The sequence below is a fragment of the Nomascus leucogenys genome, chromosome 12 (genome assembly GCF_006542625.1).
Source record: "Nomascus leucogenys isolate Asia chromosome 12, Asia_NLE_v1, whole genome shotgun sequence".
NCBI lineage: Eukaryota > Metazoa > Chordata > Mammalia > Primates > Hylobatidae > Nomascus > Nomascus leucogenys.
The window spans coordinates 80,183,532-80,205,607 of NC_044392.1; the positions used below are offsets into that span (position 1 = coordinate 80,183,532).

Sequence of the window (22,076 nt, forward strand, 5' to 3'; positions counted from 1 at the left end):
TTAAGCTCAGGTAAAGTTTAACCTGTCCCTAATATCCTGCCACCTCCATTTTTCTAAACACTAAGTGTGGTCACTTTGCTGTGCTAATTTGCTTCTTACCAGCACTGTAACATGGAGTTCCTTCAGGCAGCACACAATCCCTTTGTGATCTGATTTCTATCTGTTCCCAATTAGCTGAGGTAGGGAAGCACACAGAGAACACATGAGAGGATCCTGTGGGCCAGAATACCCAGCGTCTCTGCACACCTCCCATTGGCCAGAACGCAGTCTCGTAGCATCCTCAACTGAAAGGGAGGCTGGGAGGTATCACCTAGCTATTTGACCAGGAAGAAGGAAATGGATGTTAGTGGTCACAGCTAGCCAGCTTTGTTGCATGTGCTGTTCCCTCTCTCTTTAGAAATGTCCCTCTGCTTCCTTCCTCGCCCTTCTCTGATTAGAGGGCGCCAGTGCACCCTTCAGGTCATCTAAGTGTGTCTTCCTTTAGGAAATCTTTCTTGACCACCAGTGTGGTCAGTACTCCTTGAACGCCTCTGTGGCACCCAAAATATTTTATAGCACTAACCATACTACTCACATTGTTCATTTTCTCATCAGTCCCCTCCCTACATGACACCTTGAGGTCCCTGACATTAGGAGCTGTGCCTTTTGTCTCTCCGTACTCAATGCCTAGTGCTGTTTGGCACTACCTAGGTGATCAATAATGTCTGTCAAATAAACGAATGACTCCTGGATGGCTTCTAAATGGCCAGGATCTCCAGATGTGCTCAAGAAGGATAATTTCAACCAAGAAGAAGACACAGAAGGTTCTACAGTCACCCTAATAGCTTTCCTTTGCCATCTGGGCCTGGGTCAGTTCTCACACTGGGACCCCAGGAAGAAGCTTAGTGTTGTGGATGTTAGAGATGCAAAGAGAGCTCAGGTGCCTTATTTTAAGCTCAGCCCACTAACCATCTTTACAGCTTGATTAGCCTTTAGAGAGAAAACAGAACTTTGGCCTCAACTTCCTGGCAGGTAAGGAAAGAGATTAGCAGATGCCCATTGTGTGAACCCGGCTAAGACTACAGCCAGCTCGGAAGCAAGGCAATGGGCTGGAATGGCTCCTATCCACATGGTATTTTGGTAAGTTAAGAAAAGTTACGTAGTGACACACTCTGGTACAGCTTCTGTGATCCCCACATTGCTCTCAGCCAGTTTGAGTCAGGACCAAAGACAGTAAAATCTTATTAACACAGGAGAGAAAGACTGAGTCATTTCCATAATGACTGCCTCACAGCAGGAATCATTACCGAGCCTGAGAGTGGGAAAATGGCGTTCTCTTTTTATGAGGAATTATTGGCTGGAGTCTCGCCTTTATGACTTTTGAAGAAGGAATTAGGCCGGGCGCGGTGGCTCATGCCTGTAATCCCAGCACTTTGGGAGGCCGAGGCGGGTGGATCACGAGGTCAGGAGATCGAGATCACGGTGAAACCCCGTCTCTACTAAAAATACAAAAAATTAGCCGGGCGTGGTGGCGGGCGCCTGTAGTCCCAGCTACTCGGAGAGGCTGAGGCAGGAGAATGGCGTGAACCCGGGAGGCGGAGCTTGCAGTGAGCCGAGATGGTGCCATTGCAGTCCAGTCTGGGTGACAGAGCGAGACTCTGTCTCAAAAAAAATAATAGCAGGGATGCTACCTCATGGTGTGTAAGTAGTCAGACAGCAATGTGACCAGGACCTTCAGGGGGGCAGAGCAGAGCGGGGTGGTGTTGAGGAGGGCCTGCGAGGAGGAGTTGGGTGTCTGCAGTTCTTGGGCCTGCCGGGGTTCCCTTGCCACCTCCAGTACTTGTGTTTGAGGTTCATTAGTGCCAGGTGGGTCAGGAAAAGGAATAGAACATAAATTTCATAACTTTAAATGGTTGACTTGGGCTCTATAAGTGGTAAACCCAATGAAATAAAGGTGAATCATGCCTTTTGAATCCTATGCCTTTATTGAGGTTCCAGTGCTTCTCTTCCTGGTTGGGCTGGTTCTTATCCAAACCTTTTGAGGGCCATGAAGGGTGTCTGAAGGCACAACAACAGGCCTCCTTTAGGGACACTATGGCCTCAGGACCTTAATTCCCAAATGCTTCTGTTCTCTTTAGCTGTCCTCACAAGAGGGGAAAACTGCTGCGATCTCTCTTCTGTGGAGTTGTAGGTATGTGCCTGCATTAAGCAGAAACGTTGAGCTGCTCAGATGATGATGACGATGATCGCTAACGGTCATTGAAACTTACAACGTACTAGGCACTAAGTTAGGGTGTTTACATGCAAGGTCTTGTTTAAATCTCATAATCACTCTATAAAATATGTGTACTACATCCACTCATCGTTTTAGGTGGAAAACATCCTGGTGGGGAAGATTCTGAGAAATTCAGCTCCAAAATAGAATCATACTAAGAAACCCACCTAGAAGTCCTGGCAAGGATGTGCTTCTGAATTCCATCATCATTAGTGGTCATGCCCTGGGAACCAGAACAGGCTGTTTCTTCAAATTTCATTTCAAAGTTTATCACTTTTCACCACCCCCACTCTAACGACTTTAATCCACTTACCATCATCTCTCACCTCAGCTACAAATAATAGCAAATATTTTTGAGATATTCTTGGGTACCAGGCATTGTTCTACACACTTTACATGTGTGTTACGCCTTAATCTTCATGGTAACACAACAAGGTAGGACTCATGATGGAGACCGCTGCATTGCACAACTCTGAGTGGCACTGTTCACGCTGCACTCATCGGACTCCAGGGGGAGATTCTGGAGTGTACAGTGTGGTAACCCTATTACATCTCCATTTTATAGATGAGAGAAGTGAAGTGCAGGTGAGTTATTTAACTTGTCCATGCTCATGCTGCTCATCAATGGCAGAGACATGCTTCAAACCCTGGCAGTCTGGCCCTGGAGCCTTCCCCACTGTGTTATACTGCCTCTCCATCCCTATACTAGCCCCCTGGTTGGGGCCTCTGCTCTTGCCCTTCTGTATTCTCCAGTGGCTAAAGTGATCCTTTTAAATCACATAAACAATATAAGGACTTAAAAACCTTCCAAATAGCTTCCCATCAATCCTGGAATACAATCTGAACAAACTTCATAGCAAGCCCCATGAGGCACTATGTGATCTTCCCCTCACCCCATGCCTCCAGGCTCCTGTGTGACAACCTTCTCCCAGCTCACTATCTTTTTGTTTTCCTGAGATCATACCCTCCTGATCTTTTTGTTTTCCTGAGACCATACTCTCCTGATCTTTTTGTTTTCCTGAGACCATGCCAAGCTTGTGCTCACCTCAGGGCCTTTGCACATGCTGTTTCCTCTGCCCCTGCCTCATCCTCTGCCTGGATCCTCTCATGGGCCTCCTCCTCACCTCATTCAGGACTCTGTCCAAATGCCACCGTCTCCAGAGAGGCTTTCTTGATGTTTCCATGTAAAATAGCCTCCAACTCACTCCCACCATTCTCCATCCCTTTAGCCTTCTTTGTCTTTCTTTGTAGCACTTAAGAGTACTTAAGGTTATACTATGGATTGATTAATGTATTGGTGTATTAACCCTTGGATATAAACAGGGACTTTTTCATCCTCAACACTGAGTCTCCAGGGCTGGATGACAGCCTGGTACAAGTTGGAGATAAATACTGGTTGAGTAAGCGAATAAGCAAAGCTCCTAGAGAGCAGGGCCACCTCTGCGCCCGTCCAAGGGACACAGTCAGTTCTCAGTAAGCACCAAGAAAGCAGGCGAGGATGGGGAAAGGAGAAGGAAGACAGGGAGAAGAAGAAAAGCATTATTCAGATTTCAACTTGACAATACTTATTTAGTGTTTCTTTGGTGCTAAACACAGTGACACATATCTCATTTAATTCTCACATCCTGTGAAGTAGGTAATTTTAGCAAGAAAGAGAAAATATAAGGATGGCAGGCAGAAATGTGTTTGCATTAATTCCTTGACGCAGTCTTTGCTTATGACAGGAAAAAGGCTATCATTAAAGATACAGACTTTGAATTGCTTATCTTTATGCAACTGAGCCACAAGAATTTTGTGTTTATTTTTTATGACTCAAAAGCATTAATCTTACAGGCTATATAATTTGTATTTACTTTTGTTATATCTTCAAGATAAAGGATTCGTTCTACCGTCCACTGCTCCCTCAATCCAGCTTTTAAAAATCCCCCATGTAGTGATTCAGTTCATGGAACACCTGTGAGTTCTCTCTACAAATTGCTGGGTCAGTTTTTCTGCGGAAAGAGTCTGAGTTTTTCTAAGAATGTGTCCAAACTAAAATACCATTTTATAATAGCATTAAAACAGCATTTTAATCACTTGATCATTTTAATCACAATGCTTGCAAGACTCAAAATCTTCATAGTGTCCTCATCGGAAATTTTGGGGGCCCCTAAAAAAATTTTTTTTGAAGTTGTCTCTCCTTATTAAAAGAAAGTACTCTTCAGTGGGTCAAGCTCCTCCTCATCTAACAAGGCATAAGCTGGTTGTTCTGTGGTTAAACCTGAATTTACACAATAAGGATGTGGCTACCACCACAGGGTTGTGCAAAACGGGAATCTTACGAAGTCTCGGCTTTGGGCAGGGTCCCAGTTTATGTGACAAACCCCAATCCAACGGCTCCCTACAGCACTGGGCCAGCTGGCCAACCTGACTGGTCCCTCCAGTCCTCCCTCTGCGTACCAGCAGGACCTCATAAATTCAGGTTGGGGTTAGAATTAGGATTAGCGGTCACCCTCTTGTAGCTCAGACCCACCCGGTGCTGAAGCAGCTCCACGGGCTGCTTTCCAGAGGTGTTGAGGCTCTTAAAGGGCTAGTAATACTCAAATAATAACATGCCCCTAGCCAGAGACATTTAACCCCTGAAAAATGTCAAGGATAATGGAAATGATAAACCCGTGTCACTTCTGAGAGATATTTTGGGGGCTCATTTCTTTCTTTGTGTCCTGATGAAAGGAAAGGCAATTTGCATATTCTGCTGAACCTTGATTCTCAACACCACAGTGTCCTGGGCACTAAGTTTCATAATAGGAAATTTAGGGGAGACCCTTGCCCCTTTGAGCCTTCCTACTGCATCTGTCACAGTTATCCCTTCACATAAACAGCCCCTCTCCATGTTATTTAAAACTTAGAAGTGCTCTCAACAACTCACTCCTGATCAACTATATGCCTAAGGTGAAGCTGGGCATGAGCAGGTATTTTGTAGTGAAATGAACTACCATTTGTATAACACGTTGGATTTATGATACAGCTTCATCCTCAGCCCTGGGCTGGGTATTATTATGACCATTTTTGTTAGTGGGCAAACCCAGGTATAGAGGGGCTGATAACTTGTCCAAGATCATACAAGGAGAAGAGAAAGAAATGGAACTTGAATTCTGATCTTTGTTCACATTACAAGCAAAGAAGGCTAATCAAAGCAAGCCTAAGCAAACCCAACTCTCACTCAGATGGAGACCCTCTAATGCCAACACCAGACAGAAATACCACATTTTTGCCCAGGAAAATATACTGAGGGTACTTATGGCTAACAGAATTATAGGATGATGACAAATGGGTCCTCTGAGGACAGGGGTAAACACCAGACAAGTTTTGGTAGCCTCAGAGGGCAGTGCAGAGGAAAGATCTGATAACTGGCTTTCATAAAAATGCTCTTAAATCAGCAGGGCAAATGGGATCTGATACTGCATTCTTGTTTCACAAGACAGTGGGTTAGCTGGAGATTTGGGAAGCTCTTACATCAAAAAATGATTAACACAAACATTAAGACCCTCAAGAGATATGATTTAAATACTGGAATATTTTATTTCTCTGACATGCCTCATCCCCTAATGATCCCTGACAAATGGGATGCTACTATATAGATCTGCTAATCTCTCAAATCTAAGTTTCAGCACAATGTTCAAAGTTGCAGCTTTAAACAATGAAAAAAAATTTACAGTTAAACTTCTCACAACCCTATATTGTTTCAGTCTGAGAAAATGAAAATAAAGTCTTCTTTTACCCAGTGAGCCTCTAAAATTCCCAAATCATTGGTAACAGATGAAATAACTGACCTAACTAGCTGCTTTCGTGTCCATAAAACATCATTTTATTTTTTTCAGTCTCCCATGCACCAGGTTTTCAGTGAGTACCAAAAACCTAAACATATTTTCCAGAGTAAAATGTAGCATATTCCCAATTCTTAAGGCTCCTCAGAGGATTAAATGCTATTTAATGGACAGGAGAACTTGTTCTGATAAGTTTCTCAGATACTGGAACAGTGTAGGTGGAAATGGCAGAGAACAGGAGGGATGCAGTTGTCCGCCACCCAGGGTCACCCTCTCAACCTCCTCATTTCCTCCAGGAGAGGAGGCTGGCTTTCCAGGCACCCTGGGCTTTGGCAGAGGAAGCTCTTGTCCCTCCCTGCTCAGTGCCCTGCTCAGCTGCCATTCAGATGAGGCTGCCCTGCTCCTGGGGAGTCAGGTTAAGTCTAACCCACAGAGAGAGAAGCTATATCTGAACAAGTCTCTAGAGCCTCCTCCCCAGTGACCTTGGCTAGTGACAACCCGTTGAGATGGGAACAGAACTATGCTCATTCCACACTTTGAGCTTTTCCCATGGAAATTTGTCATCCTCTAACTATAGAATGTCTGTAAATGGAAAACAGAAAATGCCGATAATAAGCCCTGTCTATTGTGACTTGTATTGGTGTTTGGCCCTCTTAGAGAATGTCTACTACTTTATATTAAAACAAATATATATGGCAGAAAGGGAAGCCTATTATGTCACCACCTTTCAAAATTTTTTGATGACTTTCTCCTTTCTACATAATAAAGCCTGGGGTTCTTATTCTAGCATGTAAAGACTGCTGCGAGCTACTTCAAACTACTTTCCCAGTTTTTTCTCTCATCTCATTCCACCCCATCTCCAAGCCCATGTCCATTCTAAAGACATGTACATACACACTACACACACACACCACACAGCCTCCATAAACTCCAATGGTTCTACATTAATTACTTTCTCTCAGGCCCTTTCTGCTCTTCTTTTCTTTCTTTGGGGTGCCCTTTGACCATTTCCCCAAGTTACTCTAATCACTATTCCAACTGCTCCTCCAAGCCAAGCTCAAATGCCTTCTGTTTCCTGAATGTTTCCCCAGCCCCCTACGCTGATTGCCCACCTCACTTTACCTTTTCCAGGGCCTTGCCTTAGAGTTATCTGTGTACACATCCATGATCCTGAAAGGTAGGACCCTGTCCACTCAAGTCTGTATTGCCTCGGGCCTATCTGGGGTCTTGCATAAAGTGGATGCTCACTAAATATTAGCTGAACCACAAATCCACCATTCTCAAAGAGAAACTGAGGTCAGGGACCTGGAAAGAAATAAAAATGGCTCTACTCTTTACTCCTCCTGATGATTTCAACACTGACTTTGAAATTTTTCCTCTCTGCTCTGGCTTGCAGGCTGCGACAGGCTTCAGTAGCAATGACCACACTGGCTAAAGCCAGGTGGCAGTGAAGACTCAGGCAGTTAGCCGAGTCCTCCAGGCTCCTGGCAAAGTAACTGGAATTGCGGGAGAGCTGGCCGGGAACCCTAGAGCCACCTCCCAAATTTGAGGGTGGACATTATGCTAAGCTCCCACCCTTCCGGCCCACCACCCTGTCCTTACTGCTTCCCTCTGGGGTACGCAGTGTCTTCTGCAGACAGGGCACAACTGAGAAACTCTGGGCACGCTATTTCACACCAAAAGCAGAAATTGCTGGTTGTTTGGTCCCAAAGCCATTCTTTACTTCCTTGGTATCAGAAGCCCTGATTTTTAGTGGGGTAAATGGCCTCCCACAATAAACACTACATTTCCCAACCTCCCTTGCAACCAGGTCTAGCCATGTGACTAAGTTTTAGCTGATGAGTTACAAGTGAAAGCAATGTATGCGACTTTCAGGAAGTATTCTTGAAAAAAGCGAGTGCACTCTTTTTCGCTCCTTCTTGTTGCCTGCTGGCTGGAACATGGAGGGGATTGCGGGAATTGGACCATAAAGTAGAAGCTAAAGGTCGGGCATGGTGGCTCACACTTGTAATCCCAGCACTTTGGGAGGCTGAGGCTGGCAGATCACGAGGTCAGGAGATCAAGACCATCCTAGCCAACATGGTGATATCCCGTCTCTACTAAAAATACAAAAAAATTAACTAGGCGTCGTGGTGTGCGCCTGTAGTACTAGCTACTCGGAAGGCTGAGGCAGGATAATCGCTTGAATCCGAGAGGCGGAGGTTGTGGTGAGCCAAGATCGTGCCACTGCACTCCAGCCTGGCGACAGAGCCCAACCTTGTCTCAAAAAAACAAAACAAAAAACAAAAAAAAGGTAGATGCTAAAGCTGAGAGTGACAAGACAAAAAGGGCGTGGTCCTTCCACTACATAAAATTGTATAAGCTCCTAATTGTCTACTGACAAACTTCTTTCATATGAAAGAGAAATATAGTTCTATCCTATTTTAGTCATTATTACTTTAGGTTTTTCTGCCATAGGCATCCAAACCTAAACCAAAAGGAAACATTTCTGAGCTCTGATTTCTTTGTATGAAATTTCCAATGTCACAGAGTTACTCCAAACGTTAAATGAAAAATCTCTTTTAAAGTGCTCTTTAAAAAGACTCCTAAAATTATAGCTTGACACACAGGCGTGGTGGCTCAAGCCTGTAATTCCAGCACTTTGGGAGGCCAAAGCGGGTGAATCACTTGAGCCTAGGAGTTTGACACCAGCTTGGGCAACATGGAAAAACTCTACAAAAAATACAATAATTAGCCAGGCATGGTGGCCCACACCTGTGGTTCCAGCTTCTCAGGATGCTGAGGTAGAAGGATCACCTGAGCCTGAGAATTTGAGGCTGCAGTGAGCCAAGACTGCCACTGTACTCCAGCCTGGGTGACAGAGTGAGATCTTGTCTCAATAAAAAATAAAAGTAAAAATAAATAAATAAAAGACTCGTAAAGTTACAGCTTGACACCTGGGATGTGATTAGTAAATACCTTTTTTCTAACTCTTTTCTTTTCCAGCTCAGGCTTGAGAGATTTTGCTGTGACTTTTCCCAGGGGGCTTTAACATGCATGTTCTCTCCAAAATTTTCTCCTGGTTGACTCTAAGACACAGCATCTGGTGGAGCTGAAATAGCAACAGCTGTTACTCATGGAGCGCTTGCCACACGCTGGACCATACGGTCACTTTACACAGAAGATCTTACCTCATTACTATGACTGTGCAATGTGAGGTGAGCAACACGCTCATTTTGCTGAGGCAGAACCTGAGATTCCAGGGAGTGAAATACTTGCCCGAGGTTACACAGCTTATCAGCAGCGGTGCTGGGATTCAAATCTAGCTCTGGCCAGCCCTGGAATCCATGCCCTTGACCACATTGCTGCCTCTGCTGAAGGGCAGAAGACTTGGGGAAGCAGGAAGATTTCCCTGCTGCTCATCCTGCTTCCACCTCTGCAATCACCCAAACTGACATCAGGACCCTCTTCCAGCCCCTCCTTCTCCCTCTTTCTCCACAGAGGGCAGAGGTGTGTTCACGAATCTGCTCTCTTCAGGCCCTTAAATTTTGTAAGAAGTGTTGCAGAAAAATGCTTTCACTCATGGCTGAGTCTGAGACTCTGTCCTCTTTCTAGTGATATTGATGCCCCTGCGTAAACATACCTGTGAGATGTGTGGTTTTCATTTTAAATAATTTGAAATTATTGGAATGTAACAATCAGCATTTGGAAAGTTTTACGTAACAGGATATTACATTGAAGCTTTGAGGAGGCACAAAACACTGTATGTTTGTAATCCCAGACTAAGAAGTCAAATCTCTATGTTGGCTTCAAAGGAAAATTCAGAAAACCTGCTCCATAACTGTTAAATCTTCTCACCACTTAGAGAATAAAAAAGGGCCAAGAGGGCCTGGTGTGGTGGCTCGCACCTGTAATCCCAGCAATTTGGGTGGCCAGGTTGGGTGGATCACATGAGGTCAGGAGCTCGAGACCAGCCTGGCCAACATGGCAAAGTCCTATCTCTACTAAAAACACAAAACTTAGCTGGGCATGGTCATGCATGCCAGTAATCCCAGCTACTTGGGAGGCTGAGGCACAAAAATCACTTGAACCCAGGAGGCAGAGGTTGTAGTGAGTTGAGATTATACCACAGCACTCCAGCCTGCATGATGAAGTGAGACTCTGTCTCAAAAAAAAAATGCCAAGAGGGTGGCAAGGAGAGAGGATTCTATGAGGAGGATTTATCAGGAGAATGCTGTGCTATGGGCCCATCCCCTCTATTCCCTGAGGCCAGGAAGATTGCCTGCTTCCTTGGCCCCCAAAGAGCTTCATATATGACCCCTATAATTGGGGAGAAAGGCCTGACTCTCACCTGGGATCCCACAGGCTGAGAGCTGGACCGACCTGCTGCTTTGGAAGCTGGGTCAACAGATTGCTGTCTTGGCAGGGCCGGCCAGCACCCCTGGTTTGTTGGGGCAAGGGCTGTGCAGTGTTGTAATGATGGACTATAAGGAAAGATACCCTGGCCTGGGTCATCAAAAATGTTGTCCTAAGGGCCTCCTGCAGTGGCTGAGAGATCCCCATAGCAAGAAGTTGGAGGTAAATGCTTGGGACTGAAGAAGCAGTGCCAGCAACCCTTCAAAACAGAGATGCCCTGACATGGGTCTAACAGCACTGCCGAAGGCACTACCTGGTGGGGAACCTGATAATTGCCCATGAAAGTGCCCCAAGAGATGGAGGACAAGAGGCACTAAAAGGTGAGGCCAGCTAATGACAATCCCTGCTGAAGTGAGACTTTTCCCCTCTTCCCTCCCCACGGGCCAGCCCCACTTGGGAGAAGCCAATCAGACCACCACCCAGTCCTCCACAGCCAGCTCCCAGCCCTCTGCAGGCCCTCTGCAGGGTTTGACATCTTCTCAGGATCCGAGTTTTGATTGCTCTCTTAGACTGGACTTTCTAATTGCTGAATTAAGTCAGTATTTGCTACTTAAAAACACCCTGGAATTGTCTCTTACCTAAGAGTAAGCACAACATCTTGTAACCTGCTTGGAGTTCTCGTCCAGCAGCAAGGAGAGGTCACCAACAGTAAACACAACATTAAGGAACATGAAGGCACGGTGGAAGACTGCAAATAAAGACACGTGTTGATGACTTTAGGACTCGCTTGTGCAACATGCCGGCAACTCTTGTTTATATGTGGATTCTTGCACAAACACAGCTGCATGGCAGTAAATCAGGAGGGCCTCCAGTGTCACATCAGGGGGAGCCACTTTGAGTTTGAGATGACAGGAGGAATGTGCCTGCCTGAGTCAGGAGAGGAGGTCTGTCCTCTGCGAAGGGAGAGGACCCTCTTTTGTCCGTTTTTCCTTTGGGCCAAGTTTGTTCCAAGCCACAAGGAGGTCCGGCAAGGAGCCTCTGTGGCTGATGTTGGCTACACCCAGGCTCCTTCAGAAGCAGACCTGGGGCTGGGCACGGTAGCTCACACCTGTAATCCCAGCACTTTGGGAGGCAGAGGTGGGTGGATCACTTGAGATCAGTAGTTTGAGACCAGCCTGGCCAACGTCGTGAAACCCCATCTCTACCCAAAATATAAAAAATTAGCCAGGCATGGTGGCACTCACCTGTAATCCCAGCTACTTGGAGGCTGAGGCAGGAGAATCGCTTGAACCCGGAAGGCAGAGGTTGCAGTGAGCCAAGGTCACACCACTGCACTCCAGCCTGGGTGACACAGCGAAACTCTGTCTCAAAAAAAAAAAAAAAAAAAGAAGCAGACCTGGGCCAATAATCCTAAAGTCACTGACATAACAGTCCTGAGAGCATTTGAGGTTATGACCTGGGAACTTCAAAGTGTTCACCGAGGTCCCTCCTGTAGCGCTTACCAGAGTTTCCCCCCTTGGAGGACTGCGTATTCCATCTTTCTCTGTCGGGGATAAATCCACCCTTTCCTTGGAGAGAGGAATCCTATGCCTCTGAATTGCATTCAGGGAAGGGTCATAAAAGGAATCACTGTTCTTCCCAAATGCCTTGGCTTGTAGCTGTCTCGTTGTCTCTGTTCTACATGAAACGCTTCCATCTGGGCTGCCACTATGACTGCCACCACCAGGTAGCCCCTGGGGCTCATTTGGACAGGGCATCTGGACAGGTGCGAGCAACACATTTATCTCACCTGAAACAGAGTATCTTCTAAATGTTAGGTTAAAATAAAACAGAAATAAACTGGGAGAAAACAATCTACCCACAGAAGGAGGTGCAGAGCACAGGGCTGCTATTCGGGAATCACCAGCCTCTGGCCATACAGTGACTGCACTGCAGACACAGCTCCTGGACCTGGCTCCTCACTGCATTTCAATAATCCTGAAGGACCACACCCCAAGCCTAGTTTTTAGTCCAGCAGGACAGAGTTTAGGGAAAGGAGGAAGGAGTCCACGCCCCTCCCAGTTTCGATAATAGAGTTGCTTGCATACTGTTCTGGGAAGGCAGTATTTTTAAAGTGGAAAAAAGACTCTAACTGCATGTCCATCCACAAGTATCAGTCTTTCAGTCTCTCTCATCATTTTAAGTGACTATGTTTATTCATTCAATAGACATCTACCAAGCACCTGCTGGCCAGGCTGGGTTAGGCACTGTAGGTCTGGAAATAAATAAGGTACAGCTTTTGCCTCTAAGGCAGTGGTCCCCAACCGTTTTTGGCACCAGGAACTGGTTTTGCGAAAGACAATTTTCCAAATTTTTTCACGGATAGCAAGGTGGGATGGGGGGATGTTTCAGAATGAAAACTGTTCCACCTCAGATCATCACGCGTGAGTTAGATTCTCACAGGGAGTGCACAACCCAGATCCCTCGCACGCGCAGTTCACGGCAGGGTTCGCTCCTGTGAGAATCTACTGCCGCTGTTGATTTGACAGGAGGCGGAGCTCAGGTGGCAATGCTTGCTGTCTTGCCCGCCACTCGCCCCCCGCTGTGTGTCCCAGTTCCTAACAGGCCACGGACCGGACCCCTGCACTAAGTTGCTCACAATCTAATGGGCCAGACGGTTGTGTACAGAGAAGGTGTGAAGGAGAATGTAGCACATTGGGCTCCCCAGAAGAGACAGAATTGGGCATCCAGCCTGCCCTTGGGTTCAACATCTGTGGAAGGAATAAGGAGGAAGCAGGGTGGGCAGAAATGCTAAGCTGTGATACAGGCTTGATGAAGGCAACCCCACAGGGAGCTCCGTCCCTTCAGAGTTGTGCTGGGTTAGATAGAGATAGCCTTCACATGCTACACTGATTCATCACTGGATGTGGGCCACCAGACAGGGGCCTGACGTGGGCAGCTGTGGGCATCCTTGAGGAGCTGACAGCCAAAGGTCATCTACCAACAGCACTTCTAGCAATGGGGGCAACAAGTTCTGCAATGAAGGAGGATTCGGGCAGTGCAGTGCAGTGCAGGGCCCACCTGCCAGGCGAAGTGCCCTAGAGGAGGAGGAGGAGCAATCAGCTGCTGGGAAGACTCATGAAGGCTCTACTGGGAAGCATCTTAGAGCATGAGAAGAGCTTTCCAGGCAGGAAAAGGCAGAAGTAAATTTGAGCTAAGGTGCATATGGACTACTGTCGCCTGGTGGGCGAAGAATGGCATCCTGAGGGGCAAGTAAAAGAACACAATTCATTCCTCACCCCACATACATTGGCTGCACTCCAGACACAGCAGTGTCCACCATGAAGACTTGACTCCATCCCCTTTTCTGAAGCCAGGAAGCCTCGGCGTGTTCCCGAAATACTCGATGAGCATAACAGTGTGGATAAACATTTAGTAAGCTGCTGTGGCCAGAAGGAAATCCAACCATGATCAGCTAGTGAGCAACTCAACAGGATTTTTAAATTGGCAAATATTTCGTTGATAATAAACACCAGCACCTGCCTGGCTGGCTCCCTCACTTCCTTCCCAGAAGTCTGGAGACTGCAGTGCGTGCGGAGGAAAGGGCAAGGGCTTTAAATTAGACAGACCCAGAACCCAGGCCTGACCCAGCTGCTCAATTTCTGTGTGATCTTGGCCCAGTCACTTCACCTGTCTTCAAACTTTAGTCTCTCAAACGTAAAACAGCTAACACTTCCCGGGGTGCTTGTGAGACTCAAATGAAATAGCATATATACAACTCCACTGTATGTACTGGGTCCCTGCTACCAATTTGCTGCCTTGGACAACTCACTAGAACTGCAGGAAGTGACTTCAACCTGCTTTAAGGCCACTGTTGCTCTCTGTCACTCTGTCTTGAAATATACTATTACCGTTAGTGTAAGCCCGAGGACACTTTTGTGTATTCATAGTCTTTCCGGACAAAGCCATGAGCCAGTAATGAGCGGAGACTGGGAAATAAGTGGCCTCATTCTTTCTCTTCTTGCTAGCTCTAGACTGGGGTTAGAGATGGTTGCTTAGCGACAGTATTCATTCATCTGAGTGATGGACAGGCCCAAGACTGCCCCTTCCCATCAGGGAGGAAATGCTACCATGCCCATCAGAGCTCTTGTTTCTGAAGAGTATTTGGGTGGTTTTTCCTGAAGGGGATTTTATTCTAAAAGAGGTAAATGGGAGCCCTGTCTCAGATGCTGATTGTTGCCGAGATGAAAGAAGAGCTACGAGATGTGGGGCTGAGGGCGGGGTGGATGGGAGCCACAATCTGGGCCTCCTGCCCACTCTTTTCGTGAAGCTGATTATTTCAGAACAGAGGCAGGATGACCAAAGAGGGCCTGCACAAATGGGCCTCTGTTTTATGCTTGGCAGGGAGAGCTGTGACCTCTTTTCTCCTTTAAAGTCTTTCTAAGCCCCAGCCATTGTGCTGACACCATCATGGGAACTAGGAGCCTGAGCCTCTCAGAGCCGAAGGTGAAAGAGGTGAGTCAGAGCACCCTAAATTACAGTGGCATCGCAGTGCCCTGGGAGGTCGGAATTTCTGGACTGTTCCCAGTGAGCTGACTGCTCTGGCCTCCCAAAGATGTATGGGCTCCCGCACTCTCTGGAGGGCACACTGCTTATTTCTTCAGCCTGCAGCCTAGATTCCAATTGCTTTTGCAGGTGGAAAGCACCGAGCAGTGAGGCCTTGATGGTCCGATTTTCCACTCAAAGATGGAAAGGCATGAGCTATGATATTTTAAGAAAATATTATTTCCTCACTAAGCAGCTTCACATGCTTTTCAAGGTGGAAAACAATGAAAGAAGCAGAGCTAGTCACAGGAGTCTGCTCCTTTCAAATTCATCTCACAGCACAGGTTTCCAGTAAGAGGAGAACTCTTTTTAAGATTGACGGACAGAAGAAATCAACTTTCCATGAACTCATTAAAAAACAACAACAACAACCATAAGTTGTTCAGACTGGGTGTGGGTGGCTCACGCCTGTAATCCCAGCACTTGGTGAGGCCAAGGCGGGTGAATTGCTTGAGCCCAGGGGTTCAAGACCAGCCCGGCCAACATGACGAAACCCATCTCTACAAAAAATTCAAAACTTAGCCAGGTTTGGTGGCACATGCCTGAAGTCCCAGCTACTTGGGAGGCTGAGACAGGAAGATTGTTTGAGCCTGGGAGGCAGAGATTGCAGTAAACCAAGATAGCATCACTGCACTCCAGCCTGGGCAACAGAATGAAAAGCATTCAATTGTGCAGTGAAATCCTGCTTTGAAGATAGATGGAAAGAGCACTGGGAGATATTCCGGTGGTGGTCCTGGCCATAACAGTGCTGCCCTCCAGCAAGCCTGGGTCGGGCAACTCTGTCTCCTCCCATACAGGAACAGAATTTACACTCAGCCCTGGTAGCCAGTCTATCGGTCAGTACCAGGTGAGGTGAAACTCTCCTAAAGTCACAGCTGCTGCGTAAGCCCCCCCTTTTTTTTTTTTTTTTTTTTTTTGTTAAATGCCCAATGGCTGGCTATGAAAAAATCAAAGAATAATTTGTAGGGGTGTTGAGCCTTTTCTAGTTTCCTTCTCCTACTATCCAGAAATCTAAAATGCCTTCTTGAGGAATTCCCCTCTACTCCATTCTTACAAATGCCAGGGAGAAACAGTATCAGGGAGAAATAAGATCGCTGCCAGGTGTCAACGACCTTGACAGCCAACAGCAAGGAAGGAAAGCCCTCTTCTACAAACTGTGGGCCAGAACTGGAAATGAGGAGAGTGAGTCATTACTTCAGTCCGGTAATTTAGAGACCTGAGGCCTGCTATGTTTGTAGTATTATTGATCTGTTAGGGAGCCCCATTAGCATGGGCAATCCACAACTCCAGTCATCTGAGATTCTCCCCACCATGGGCTTGAATCACTCCCTGGAAGGAAGGGAAAATCACATGCATCTAACTGTTCTGGTTTTGCTCTTTTGGGTGCAACAAACAGATCACAGTGACTCAAAAAGTATGGAGGTTTATTATGAGGAGTGCACAGAAACCCAGGAAAAGAAACTAAAATTCAGAAAACATTCTCAGCTCTTCTTTTTCTGCCCTTCTACCTTTTGCTGTGTTCTTTCCCTCTGCTCAGCCTTATTTGTGCCTCTTCGCTGATGCTTACTTAGGGTTTTACTTCCCTGTAACTTTCAATGCCAGGAACATGGACCTGGCATGGTCCCAGCTTTATCTGTTTCTGAATGTCCCCTCTTTTGAACTGGTTCCTAGTAATTTGTCCTCTTGATATTTTTAGCTGCATTCCTAGACAAGGTTATCATTTTGAACTAGGTCATGTCATAAGTTGCTGGACGGCCTATCTATCACCCCAAGTCAACAGCACATCCCAGGTCATGTCTTGTGGCTGGAGGAGGGCCCTGGGAAGAGAGGGAGGGTGGAAAAGAGGATCCCGTGTAGCAGATATGCTGAAAGGTGGACCCTTCAGCAGAAGTGCCTGAGGTATGGTGTTTAGTGTAGGGTCACCCCTTGGCTCTGGCTGACCAAGACAGCCCCAGTGTTTGGCAATCTCTATTGGAGAGGCAGCTATACTGAAAAACTGTTTTATTAATATTTTCCATGAAATCTGTTTCATGTTCAAGGTGACAGACATAAATGAACTGTGAAGTACTTTCAATACTCAGTGAATTTCAGGTTTTTGTGAAGGACCAGATCTAAGCAAGGTGCTGGGTATATGAAATCACACAAAAATTAATAGGCTTAGCAGGGTGTTTAGCTTTTGACCCAAAAGTCCTGGTCCTACAGGACGGAACTCTTTATCTCTGCTTTAAATACAAGGAAATTCAGAGTACTAAGAAGACTTCTGGGTCAGGATCCAGGGAGAGGGACTGTAGCCTTGTCAAAGCCAAGGGTCTGACTTTAGGAGAGCTTTTCCCTGTCTCCAGCACGCCGCTGTGCTGGAGAGCTGTGGGCCGGCTGAGCTCTGGGCTTGAGGCCCCTCCACCTCACCACTCTTCCCACCCACACAGGCCATGCACCTTCCTCAGATTATTTCATCTGTTCCTGACAAAAGGGAGGTTTGACTATGATAGTTTGTTCTAGCAGAAAAATCACATTTGGAGACTTTAAGTCTCAGCCTCCTTGTAACAGTTATGCCCTCAAGAACCTCAGCCCGACCCAGGAAAGAGGATCTTTGTGCTTCCTAGGAGAAGAGAAAGATCTTTGTAATAGCCCATCACTGATGGGGGACTGAGAGTTCCAGAAACTGCAGTGACCATTCTGCATGGGATGAAAGCAGTGGTGTCAGGTTCAAGCTTGCTTGAGAGAGGAAAGTGATTCTTTGCTGGGGGAAAACTAATTAACTAGTTGCCTTGAAAAGTCAACTTGTTTGAAACTGAAGGGCCTTCCATTTAGGGATAGTTCCTACCTATTTTATTATTCTTTGTTACTGTTCTGTTTTTTTTTGTTGTTGTTGTTGTTGTTTTTTGAGAAAGAGTCTCGCTCTGTCGCCCAGGGTGGAGTGCAGTGGTGTGATCTCGGCTCACTGCAAGCTCCGCCTCCTGGGTTCAAGCAATTATCCTACCTCAGCCTCCCAAGTAGCTGTGATTACAGGTGCCAGCCACCATGCCCAACTAATTTTTGTATTTTTAGTAGAGACAGGGTTCACCAGGTTGGCCAGGCTGGTCGTGAACTCCTGACCCCTCAGGTGATCCGTCCACCTTGGCCTCCCAAAGTGCTGGGATTACAGACGTGAGCCACCATGCCTGGCCTCTTTGTTACTTTTTAATGTTTTAAATAATCAGTGACAACTTTTAAATGCAGTGTTTAAAAAATAATAGTCAGGGCCTGGCACAGTGACTCAAGCCTGTTATCCCAGCAGTTTGGGAGGTTTATGCAGGAGGATCGCTTGAGGCCAGGAGTTCGAGACCAGCTTGGCAAGATAGTGAGACCCCATCTCTACAAAATAAAATTAAATTAAAAAATAATTATCCCAGTGTAATGGCACATGCCTGTAGTCTTAGTTGCTCCGGAGGCTGAGGCAGGAGGCTTGCTTGAGCCCAAGAGTTCAAGGCTGCAGCGAGCTATGATCGCACTACGTTTGACATTTCTTTTCAGGACCCAAGCATTTAAAAATTGTCTTAAGATATTCCCTCTGATGAGCTTAAGATACTTGCAGATTTCCACATCATTACTGGCATAAAACACCTTTTTAAAAACCAAATTTGGTTCTTCTATTAAACAAATATAAAGGTGAATTAATTAATTTAACTGCTCTCCTTTCTTGTTAATTATATCTGGGAAAACTCTAAAATCAACCAATCAATATAAAAATAAAGAACAAATAGAACACTTTGAAAACTGCTAGCATTTCTGAGCTTATCTTGTTATCTATCCAAGCACTATCCTATAGTCAGTAAGTCATATTTTACAGCTTGGACAGACTTTCCAAAATAATTACCGGATACAGCTATTTTATGGGTACTTTTAGTGTCTTTGTGATATGTGATGTGATAGTGTTTATATAATTAACAATATCTTATATTTTCAAGGGAACCTTGGAAGTCTGTGACTCTAAATGAGTCTATCACTCTAAATAAATACGTGCTCAGATATGACCCGGCTCAGTCTAAGACACAAAACAGCAACTTGACGGAGGAAAAATGAAGAGAGTTTGTAGTTAATGGGTTAAATTTTTGTTGTTGCAATATTAAGTGTGGTTTTCTTATAATATTTCTAAATGAAAAATCATATGTATTTGTTACCACATACGATGATTACTTTGTTAAAAGCAAAAGTAGTTATGTGGTATATTAAATGTTAATTGCTGTTTTCATATGTTTAAATCATGCCAAATAAATCATGTCTGTGCCATCCAGGGTTTATTGTTAATCTTTCAGTGAGTACTTGGATTGGGATAAAAGACTTACACTGTGCACTTTTTATTAATGAATAAATCGAAAACATTAGTAACACTCAGAAAAAAATGTATTTTTGTAATCTGTGTTCCATCAACCTTGCATCTGAGCTCTTCCAGTTGCCCTCTATCATCAGGTGACTGTAAGAAATCACTAAATAAAATACAGAAAACCCATGCCAGCTGGTAATCACCACTGCAATCTTGCCATAAAAGAACATGTATTTTCCTGAAATCTTTGCAAACAAAAGGAATAATTTAGCTGACAGCTCAAATGACCCCAACAAGAACACCCTGAGAAGTCCATAACATGTTAGACAACAGTGTACAAAATCCCTGATAGAGAAATCTGGAAATCGTTATGCCACCCAAAGTCATAAATGCTTGATTATGTTTCCTAGGGATGCCATCATGGAAAATATTGAAAAGTCTTAAACGATTTTCTTCCAAGGTAAATTAGAAAATACAGAAAGGGCCAAAAGATAAGTGAGGGATAGCAGACTGAAATCAGAAAAGGTTTTGGCCAATGGCTTGAGGGTCACTTGCTTTCGTAAATCATTTTTTAAAAAGATTTTTTTAATGAAGTGAAACATACAGAAAGGATATGTATGATTAGTGTACAATCTAAGGAATTTTTGCAAAGAACACAAACGTGTAACCAGCCCTTAGAACAAAAAACAATGTCACAAACACCCCAGAAGACACACTGATACCTCCTCCCACAAAGGACAATCCCTAGCCCGGTTAGTTTTCCTGTTTCTATATTTCACATAAAATCAATCACACAGTGTGCACCATTTTGTGCCTGGCTTCTTCCACTCAACATTCTGCTTATGAGAGTCACTGGTATTGTTGCATTCGTAGCAGGCTGTTCATTCTAATTGCTATAATGTATTCCACTGTGGCGATTATGCCCCAAACTTACCCATTCTATTAGGCATTTGGTCCAAGTACAGAGAACCAAAATTTATTGTCTGGATTTGGAAGTTTTTAAAAAATAATGACATATTTGAAAGAGACATATAGGGGATTTTTATGCTGACATAGAGAAAGAAAATAGAAGGACCATTTCATTTGTTCAGGCATCTAACTTTATTCTGTTTTGCTTTTATCCCCCAGCCTCAGGAAAACTTTAGAGTTATGCTTGCTGTTATGCTTAACTGTTACTTAACTGTTAACTAGAGTTATGCTTAACTGTTACAAGGAGGGTGAGATCTGGAGTTCCAGAAAAATAAGAGAGAATCTTGCATCTGGAGCATAAATGATCTTCAAGAAATACACACAGGAAGTTGAACAGGTATATAAACTTCAGAGAAGCTCTCTGGTCTCTCAAAAATCCCTGTAAATATCTCAGAGCAGCTGGGATGCCTCATTATCCCCAGATGCCTAATTCATTCTCATTATTGTGACTTCAATCTTTAGTATCTCAACAAATATGGATATCCAGCCACTTCTCAATCCCAAATTCTAAAGAAAAAGTGAGATTATGAGCTGCATATTTGATCCAATGAAGCTTCGTCAAGTCCTGGGAGTGTCATCTTCCTATTTTAGATATAACTGTGGCCAAAATATTTATCTACCACATAGCTCATATTTTCCTTCTCCAAGAATACAACAGTTGCCCTGATTAATATCTCTTTTGAAAAACTCTAAAATACCAACTACTCACTGTTTCCAATTACTCGAGGGAAAGCTAACTTCCAGAGAGTCTATCTGTGTGCAATTATTTCAAATATTTCTAAGTACTTGGGAGGGATAGCTCTTGAAATGTTAGTCTCTGATCACCAGTATATTAATTCAAGTGCCTTTGGGATATAAAGAAAACAAGAGTGTTCATTTGAAGGAGGGAGGGTGGGAAAAATAGAAGGAAGTGTAGTGTTTAGATTCATTGGTTTGGAAAGACTTTAAAAATATTTATATCAGAATTGAGGATTTGTGTATGTTTTATTTCTTGTCATGGCTTTGAAGCAGTTACATGTATATCCTCAAAGATTTTAAGTGTTATTTCATAGAGAATATGGTACTATTTATAAATACAAATGTATGAGTTTTAATTTTGTTTTATTTTTGCTGCATCACTTTGACTGCGTTTTTTTAACTTGATTTCTTCTAAACATTGTGAGCACTCTAATGATACGGGACAGTGGTTTATGGGACTTTTCTGGAATGACATCTGGAAAACCAGTTAATGGCATCTCAGGTTGAGCAGGTATCCATGCTATGGTTCAGATGTATCCTAGTCTCCTGATAAAGTTAATATACAAGTTTAAAGTACAATAATAATAATTAATAATAATAATATAACTATACTATATGGATCCTGAAAAAATAAAAGAAATAAAAAGCTCTCCTTCCTACCCATAACTATCAGTTCTTCAAACTATCAGTTCTTCAAAAAGCTCACATTTTCTGTGCCTTTAAATTTTATGCCAGTCACTGTATAGTTTAATGCATTTTAAACATTATTCTTCACAATGACTCTATAAGGTAGGTAATAGTATCATCCTCATTTCATAGACTTGGAAACTGGACTTAGAGAGATTAGCACCTTGCCAAAGTTACAAGGTTGTGAGTGTCAGAGTCGGAACTCAAATCTAGCCCTGGTCCGAAGCCCAAGCTTTATCCACTGGGATATACCACCTTGCCTGTATCATCCAAGCTGTCCATGAAGGCTGACACTGAGACCAAGTTAGCCTGAACATAGAGGTACCACTGGGCCCTGGAGAGGCAAAGGCTTAAATTGCTAACTCCAAAGGTATGAACAACTTCTATTGAATTTTTTGAA

The 22,076-nt window shown here is 44.5% G+C and overlaps 1 long non-coding RNA gene across 1 annotated transcript; it reads left to right on the forward strand.

Moving 5' to 3' along the window:
- The first annotated feature begins 14,861 nt into the window (after positions 1 to 14,861).
- On the forward strand, positions 14,862 to 21,647 carry LOC100597618. The gene is made up of 3 exons (XR_179150.2): positions 14,862 to 15,826; positions 20,411 to 20,440; positions 20,474 to 21,647. It is a non-coding gene; the product is annotated as an uncharacterized LOC100597618 (long non-coding RNA).
- The last annotated feature ends 429 nt before the right edge of the window (positions 21,648 to 22,076 follow it).